We start from the raw sequence: 8,677 nt of genomic DNA, 5'->3' as shown, positions 1-8,677 counted from the left end.
ATCATTTATGGATGTCCGTATGGACTCGTGGATATTTATTTTATACTGTGGGCTATGATCCAACAGGACTTCACTCTGTTGCTGGGACTGGTCCAGCTCTGGCCACCAGGAGCCCCTTCAGGTGGCTTCTGTGTCCCTCTGATGCCCATCAGGGTGGGGGCTGTGCTTTGCTTTTGAGCACCTCCTTTCTGGCTCAACCTGGTGCTCCAGGCCCACCTTGGGCACGTCCTGCTAGGCCCTAGAAAGGGGCCCTTGCTTTTTATTTTTTATATGCTCTTTTATGAAGCATGCAGTTAGTTACACATTTGAAAAATATACTTATGGAAGAAGCTAGTTTAACCTAGCTTTTAACCACCCTGAATCCATCTTCCTACTTCTGATACAGCACCAAATTTGTTCTAAGGAAATGGACTTCCCCTGGCTACTGACCAAGTGGTCTTATGGAAGGGGCTACTGCAGTGACTGGGATGGGGGAGGAAGCCTAAACCTTTCATTTTAAAGTGCTTACATACTTATTTCCAAAGATACGCATACTTTTATAATTTAAAAATACGTAAAATTATTTTAAACCCTTGCGTTGACTGCATGTAGAGGCCAAATCCAAGTAAGGAAGATATTCTAACAATTCTTTAGAATAGAAATAAGCAAAATGCATGCTCAGTCTGTGCTTAGAAATAAATAAGCCAGGTCTAGCAAAGCCTACACGGGCTGTGAGGACCCTCCCCACAGCGTTTCCAGTGGTTCCTCCTGTACAACAGTTAGCAAAGACTCTGGCTTACAAGGGCATTCAAACACTCAGAGATCTGGGGGCGCCTGCTGGCTCACTTGGTCGAGCATGTGACTCTTGATCTTGGGGTCATGAGCTCGAGCCCCACATTGGGTGGAGAGTTATTTAAAAAGATAAATAAAATAAATAAATAAAATTTAAAAATTCAAATGTCTATATATTAAGTATATAGAATTTGGAAATTTTCACAAGAGTTCTGCTTGGGGAGAAAATTTTACATCTCTGAAGATGGCTGAGTTCATAACTTCCAAAATCAAAAGAGTCCCTGGTTTACTTGAGAAATAAGTTATCCTTTCAAACTGCAGTCCAGGAAGTAAATGTTGTACATGAGTAAAACTTTGGAGAAGCATTAACAAAAAAATGTTTTAGCTACATCACAGGCATATTTAAGAAAAAGATACCATACGGCGCCTGGGTGGCTCACTTGGTTGAGCGACTGCCTTCGGCTCAGGTCATGATCCTGGAGTTCCGGGATCGAGTCCCGCATCGGGCTCCCTGCTCGGCAGGGAGCCTGCTTCTCCCTCTGACCCTCCCCCCTCTCATGTGCTGTCCCTCTCATTCTCTCTGTCTCAAATAAATAAATAAAATCTTAAAAAAAAAAAAAAAAAGATACCATAATCTCAAGGTTTTTAACACAAAAGAGGTAAGGTTTCCGAAGTCCCCGGAAACCCCTGAACCCAGGGATTTGGAGAATGGTGGTAACATGCCAGGGGCGTGCCCGGAGCCCCTGCTTAGCGGCTCTGCGGCCGGGCGAGGCACCGCCTGGGGTCCGGCGCACCGAGTGCTGCGCGGAGGAGGCACCGCGCGGAGGCGGCCCCGGCGCACCAGTCACCCGCGCGGTGCGCGCTCCGCACCTTCGGCGGCGCGCGGGCGTGATGGCGCGCGGGGCGGGATCCCAGGAGCCGACCGTTAACCGCCAGCAGCAGACCAGACCTCACGGGACAGGACCCTGAGAGGACTGCGTTAGAGTGGATCTGCCGGGCGGCAGCCACTACGACCAGCACCGGCAAGGAGACGCGGCCCCAGCGCTCGAGAATGGCGACCCAGCCCGCGCCCGCGCTACTCCTGCTGCTGCTGGTGACCCTGCTCCTGTCCGCACACACCCGCATGGAGCCCACGGACACCGCGCCCACCCCGACCCTGGCCCCGGCCCCGGCCCCCGCCCCGGCCCCGGCCCCGACCCGAGACGGCAACTCGTCGGCAGGCCAGCCCCTGCCGGGCATTGAGCTCAAGGCTGCAGCCCGCGCCCCGCGCCCAGAGCCCAGCCCGCTCGCCCTGCTTGCCCTGCTCATCCCGCTCGCCCTGCGGCTGGTGCTCGGGGAGGGCTGCGGTCCAGCACGGCCAGCACTGCCCAGCGTGGACACAGAGCGCCAGGGCTCACCGGCCTCCACTCCTTGACTTCGCTCGTAGAAATGGATCCAGAAAAGTGAGAATCCCACCATGACTGGTTCGCAGGGTGTGGACACACAAAGGTCACACCTCCTGTGATTCCACAGCAGACTTAAAGGAGCTGATGACATCCTACTGAGTTCAAGATGGGGCTCAGGAACTTTGGGTACCTGCAGCTCTACCTTGCGAATTAAAAGATATGTTGCCTTTACTTTGATTCATTAAATTCATAAAGTCAAAAAATGACTGGGTAGCATGCCAAGTGTTTCTCCGTATTGTGGGTGATGGGTAATGGCCAGGCCTGGCGCCGGCCACAGCTCTTAGGAAGCTAGCAGCTCTCTTGGGAGCTGGTGGCTGCATCTAACTTGGGGACAGTAAGTGACAGGGGCCAGCACGATGACAGCAGACCATCCCCACGTCCAGCGTGTGCACTCTGCTGCCCTCCACATCCCACGCAGGCAAGAACTCCTCAGTACCACTGTTAACCTAATTCCTAAGAGCAGTATATAACCTCACATCTTCAAATGCTGCTTTATTTCTGTATATGTTGAATAATTTCTACAGTTTAAAGGTGACTTTTAATACATATCTTTTAAATCTTGAACACAAGGTTTGGAGTTACATTACATTCACCTGAGTTATAGTCACACTTTTTAATGTTTTTATCTTTATAACCCCACATTTGAACTCTTTCCTATCAATGTTTTTAGACAGTACCTGGGGCAAAGCCTAAAGTAGTTTCTGGAAGTTAATCTAATCCAACCATCAACACACACACACACACCCTCTGCTCCACGGTCCCACACGGACACTCCATTATTGAGCAGGCTGCGGGGCCTTCAGAACTAAAGACATGCCAGCCTCAGAGAGCATTCCAGAAACACCCAGAGCAAGAACAGCATGTGTGAACAAACACTGCATGTTCTGGAGTGCACACTGTGTTTAGTGATTAAGCTTCGATTTATATAAAGTAATACAGTACTGACTTCCATTGAACACAAATGGCAAATTATTTTTTTAAAGGCTTAAGGAGCAATCTAAAGAAAAATCCTAATTTAACAGGTTTTACTCTATGCATTAAAGGATGGCCAATTACAGCTTTCTTTGACATAAAGAATAATGGAAAGGTTGCGCTCCCATAGGAAATTACACTTTCTTGGTCACCAATCCTACCCCTTCTCTCTCACAGTAATGTTGAATTAACAACCCCTAACAGAAGACATGGAAATTCCTATCAGATGATCCAAGGTTTCATTCCAATCCCAGGCATCTATCAGATTTTATCTCTATTTCCAGCTCTACCTGCCTGCTGGTGAAACAACTCAGGTACGTTTTGTGGGGGGTAAATGTCCCTATATTGGGGATCAATCCTTTCTGCCCCACAGGAAAGATACCCAGTCTGGCCTGAAACACCAAGAATAACCTGGCTGTGTCTCTGAGGCTCAAGGATAAGGTGCCCAGCTCCTGACTTCCTGCACACCTGCCCTTGTTGGGGAGCTCGGCCAGGTGCCCAGTCCAGTGCTCACCCAGTTCCTGCTATCCACAGACTGTTGCAAATGGTTCACACAATCATTCCATCCTCACAGTCATGAGGGAGGTATTAGTATCCCCAGTTTGCAGACTGGGAAACCAAGGCCCAGAAGGTCAAATAACATGTCAAGGTCACACAGTGAGAGGTGGGATTGGGATGGCTGAAACCCAACAGTCTGGTTCCAAAGACCAGGCAAGTAAGGACTTCCCTCAGCTGCCTCTCAACTGAAAATGAGAGGCACCTCCACAGACAGGCAGGTCAGGGAGAGGGGGGAGGGGCCATGGGCCTGGGGCTCCCAGGGGAGTGTGGTCGGGCGGGAGGGGGCCGTGGGCACACGGGGCAGCGTGGTTGGGGGTAGGGGGTCGCGGTCAGGGGGAGGGGGCTGTGGGCCCGGGGCACCCAAGGGAGTGTGGGAGGGGGGGAAGGGGCCGTCGGCCTGGGGCAGCCCGGGCAGCACGGTTGGGGGGAGGGGGCCGGGGTCAGGGGGAGGGGGCCGTGGGCCAGGGCACCCGGGACAGCATGGTTGGGCGGAGGGGGCCACAGTCGGGGGGGGGCCGCAGTCGGGGCAGGGAGGGGGCTGTGGTCAGCGGGGAAGGGGCCGTGGGCCGGAGCACCCAGGGCAGCGCGGTCGGGGGAGGGTGGAGGCAGGTGGCAGCTGGGCCAAGCCAGGTGCTGGGGGTAAGGAGTGAGTTACAGTTTTACTGCAGCCCCGAGGGTCAGTCACGAGGGGACTGTCTGCGCAGGCAGGGAAGCAGGGAAGGGAGTGAGCTCTGGCAGCTGCAGGAAGGGTGCTGGGAGCATGAGGGGTAATTGAGGGCCCAGACAGGAGGCTTCTGTTGGGGGCAGAGGAGAGATGGTGGTGGCCTGTGGGCCACTGGGCTGGGGGGGCGTGGGGGACACGGAGAAGCGCGCATTCTGGATGGAGGATTAATGGGACAGCAGGCCCAAGGCGTGCTGGGGACTCGAGGTGACCACCAGGAGAAACAGCCCGGTTTCCGGCGACGTTCACTGTGAGGAGGAAAGGGTGGGAAATGGAGGAAAATAAGGCGGTTGGTTCCAGATGTTCGGGAACACCTGTGGGGCAGCAGGTGGAGAGGGCGGTGCGATGTGCTACCTGGCAGGCCTGGGGCCCGGGGCCCGCAGGGAACTGGAGATGGAAAAGCAGGGCCAGGCGGCTCCACCCAACTGCCTGCCTGTCCAAGGCAGCGCGTCCAGACCCCAGCGGCCGCCGCGCCCTCCCACCACCTCCTTCCCCACAAGCTCTGTCCCAAAGCGGCCCCCCGTTCCGCACCGCGGCAGGCGCCTTAGGTCTCTGCCTGCCCCAACCCTTCACGTCCAGCCGGGACGGGGCCTCGACACCCCTCCCACACCTGTTCTGCCAGCACTGTGGAGAGCCTTCCAGACCACAGCTCTGACCTCACGCCCCTGCCCCCGGGCCACCCTGGCTCAGAGTAAGACTCAGTGACCGGCCACTGGCCCACCGGCCCCTGTCTGCCCATGTCTGCCTACCAGACTCCCAGCAAAGCTCACAAGCTCACCTTAAGTCTTCCAGCAGAGCTTCGCTCTGGTTCCCAATTAACCAAGCGACGGCACTGGGACCACCTCCCAGTGGAAAAGAGTCTGTAAGGAACCAGAGGAGCCCACCCCCTGTTCTTCCTGACCTGCAGCCACCGCTGAGGAGGCAAATCCATGCCCACGTCCAATCCCTGCCGAAAACAAGGGCCAGGCGGGGAACAGCTGAACTTGAAGAGGCAGCTGTGTGGGCACACTTAACATGTGGGGAAGGTCCCTCCCAAGCCCCGGACAGGCTCCCCAGGCTCCCTCGGCTCCCATGAGCTGTTCCGGATGTGCCCTTGGGGGTTCTGTGCAGGAGTCAACCTCAGACACCATGCCAGGAGGCTGCAAAGAAGTGGGTGAAGACAGAAGCAGGAGCCCCTGCCCCTTCCCTGCCTCCCGGGGGCTGTGAGGACGGGGCTGCGGCCGCCATCCCCGGGGCGCACGGCTGGGTGGTGGCCCGGCCGAGACGGCCCTTCCCCCAGACTCCTTCCACAGACACAGCAGCAAAAACCATGTGGGGGTCAGGGGGCCCACGCTCTTGCAGAGAACCCAGGGCCCCCCCCCGCAGAGGGGGGCATAGTTACCGGCGCAGGCCACACAGCTAGGCTGGGCCCACCCACAGCAGCCATGCACTCAGGCCACTCACTGCACAGAAGGGGCCCGTCCCTGCCCGGGGAACCCCGCACCCGTCCCCAGCCATTCTCATCACCAGGTAGGTCAGTCCGTCCAGTTTGGTGTAAAAGACTAACAAGGCCACTCGGCCACAGACAGCCCCATTCTCCAACATCGACTCCCTGCTCACCTGTCTCTGGTGTGGGGGACTCTCCCAACTGGTCCAGAACTAGAGAGGTAAGAAATGGGGCTGAGTACAGAACCCCGCAGCACCGAAGCCTCTGACGGTCAGGTACTAGGACTCCTGCAGACAGGGCTATGGGGCACCGCCCACTGTCCCTCTTACCCCTCCTCACAGAGCCTGAGTTTGGTACGCGCAGACGCTGCCCGGGACCCTAGTGAGCAGAGGGGCGTGCAGCACTCTTGCGGACAACGAGACGGAGACTGGGGGTTTCCTGAAATGCCTTCCTGATTGAGACACCGCCCCTTCCTGCTTCCCCTCCTTCCTGCTGGGACATCAGGCTGCAGTCAGAAGTCACCGCTAAGCACGAGGATGAAAGAGCAGATGGGAGGGACACAAGGGCCCAGAAAGCACAGTTCCAGGCTGTGCACTTCTTGGTACGAGGGGCCCAGGAGCTGAAAGCCACAGCAGCCAGGTTCCCTGCTCCATGCTGCCACACCAACCTGACCCAAACGCAGGCCAAGGACTCTGCCTGGGCACAGGGACTGTGATCAGGCCTACTAGAGACCTGGACCCACAGCAGTGACCATGAGCTCACGATGCAGGGCAGAGGGAGAGACCACACACATGCCAAGCAGCGAACAGGGCCACTTCAAGGGCTCATCAAGCCGGGTGACGTGGACAAGATCAGCATGGGGGGGGGGCAGCGCAGAGGGAGACAGCCTCGCCAGGGAGACAACATATGAGCTGAGGGTAGGACGGCAGGCGGGCGGCAGCCTTATAAACACCTGGGGGATGACTGTCCCCATAGGGGCAGAGCAGACACACGGGACCTGGGGCGGGAGACTCTACTTGTGCAGATCCGGGTCAGGGAAAATGGAGGGACAGCAGCAAGGGAGAAGGCCTGTGAACTTTTTCCTAAGGGAACTTAGTTTCCCCATGGTGAGGGGAAGTCACTGGAAGGGGTCAAGCCGGGGTCAGCTGCTGGGATGTGCCCCTGGAAGGGGGACTGCAGTGACCCCATGAGGGTGGACTGCACGGGAGCGAGTCTGGACCCAGGAGAGCCAATGAAGGGAGACAGGAACAAACCGTGAGGAGGTGGACAGTGAGCAAGGCGGGGAAAAAGGAAGGAGAATGACCCCCGCCCCTGTGGGAGGGATGGGGATGACAGGAGATGCACTGTACCACTTCTGGAGGGCGGCACAAGACCCACAGGCTAGGGAGGCATCGGCACCCAGGGCAGGCGGGGAGCGTGGCCCTTGGGCCGAGGGCAGGCAGGGGCTGGGGAATCGGGCAGCTCAGGCAGCTCTGTCAGACACTGCTGAGGGCCTAAGCAGGACAGGACAGTGGCCATTGACCTTGACAAAGACAGGTCACTAGCGACTCGGACAAGCCATTTCAGAGGGGCAGAGAGGCCAAAAGCCAAACAGAACAGTGAAGAAGGTCATGAGAGTGGGGACAGGCATCCAAGCTGGGAGGCCCCAGCATGAAGGCCAATGGCCTGCCATCCCCCACACCGAGGCCCCAGCTCAGTCTGTTCTCGGATCACCTTTGTGCGCGGGACAGCTTGAGACACACAGGTCCGCACGAGCAGACACCTCCCTGCCTGGTTCACTTGGTGCCTGTCACAGAACCCCCCATGCCAGGGGCACTCAGAAAACACTGGCTGGCAGGAGGTGAGAAGAGCTGTGTGAACAGAGAGCCCCCCGGGACGAGGTCCTGAAGGCCCCGGGGTTCATGTGGACACAGGTGTGGAGCTGAGACCCAGCCGGACACAAGCCCTCGGATGCTGCTTCCCCGTGCGGAGACGGCGTCCCGCCCGGTGACCACACCAGCAGCTAAACACGAGAAATACATTTCTCACCAAACCCACAACTCAAAACCATCCTGGGGAATTAATCAAAACTTTCCAGAACTTTACTTCAGGATTCCCAACGTAAAGGTAACTTCAGGCAACAAACTAACACTGGGTCCAAAATGGGCTCACAGCCCCGCGCTCTGCCCACGGCAGACATCAGGACAAGCCGCCTGACGGAAGCTGATCTCGTGGGTCCTTAACAAGGCTCAGAGTACACGCTGAATGCTGCGCTTCAAATCTGGCTACTTGGGGAGTTATAAAAAATGTTTCTGACTAATTCAATATATTTTATTTCTCAAAAGAGCCTCCATTTATAAACACAACATCACCAGAAACCCATCTTATGAAAGAGCACATTGTACGTCAAAATCGAGAAACCACCTCTTAAAGTTCTGAGAATCCAACAGGCTACAATCTCGCACAGCCACACAACAAACGAGATGAGTCATGAGTGGTGAGGACCAACAGATCACCAGCAAAAACGAAGTGCCATAAATAAAGCAAGTTATCTAACTTGATTTTATCAAATATTTTCTCTGCACCCAGGGTGTGACTGCTGTGCAGGGACGGGAAGCCAAAACCAAAGGTACTTCTCAGGGCAGATAAGAGATTCGTGCCCAGAGTTACAGCCAGGAAGACAAGAATAATTAAGTTCTGGCCTGTCATTTAACAATCCAGAAGGCTGGGGCACCTGGGTGGCTCAGTCTGTGGAGCGTCTGACTCTTGATCTCAGCTCAGGTCTTTTTTTTTTTTTTTTTTTTA

At 55.8% G+C, this 8,677-nt stretch overlaps 1 protein-coding gene and 1 long non-coding RNA gene across 4 annotated transcripts in view; one reads left to right on the top strand and one right to left on the bottom strand.

Moving 5' to 3' along the window:
• Nucleotides 1–8,677, top strand: part of POFUT2 (protein O-fucosyltransferase 2) — a 345,437-nt gene that overhangs the window by 124,877 nt on the left and 211,883 nt on the right. The gene's annotated exons all lie outside the window — the stretch shown is intronic.
• The window catches only part of LOC145716626 (uncharacterized), a 46,666-nt gene that overhangs the window by 32,337 nt on the left and 5,652 nt on the right, over nucleotides 1–8,677 (bottom strand). Inside the window, exon 1 of one of the 3 annotated variants that reach the window (XR_014139450.1) lies at nucleotides 6,067–6,321. The exons of the other annotated variants lie outside the window; for them this stretch is intronic. This is a non-coding gene — a long non-coding RNA (uncharacterized LOC145716626). Of the gene's footprint in view, nucleotides 1–6,066; nucleotides 6,322–8,677 lie in introns of those variants that run through there. 3 annotated transcript variants of the gene reach the window in all.

This window comes from Leptonychotes weddellii, chromosome 1 (genome assembly GCF_054177405.1).
Source record: "Leptonychotes weddellii isolate Sample4059 chromosome 1, ASM5417740v2, whole genome shotgun sequence".
Taxonomy (NCBI): domain Eukaryota; kingdom Metazoa; phylum Chordata; class Mammalia; order Carnivora; family Phocidae; genus Leptonychotes; species Leptonychotes weddellii.
This window is presented reverse-complemented; position numbering and strand designations above follow the sequence as displayed.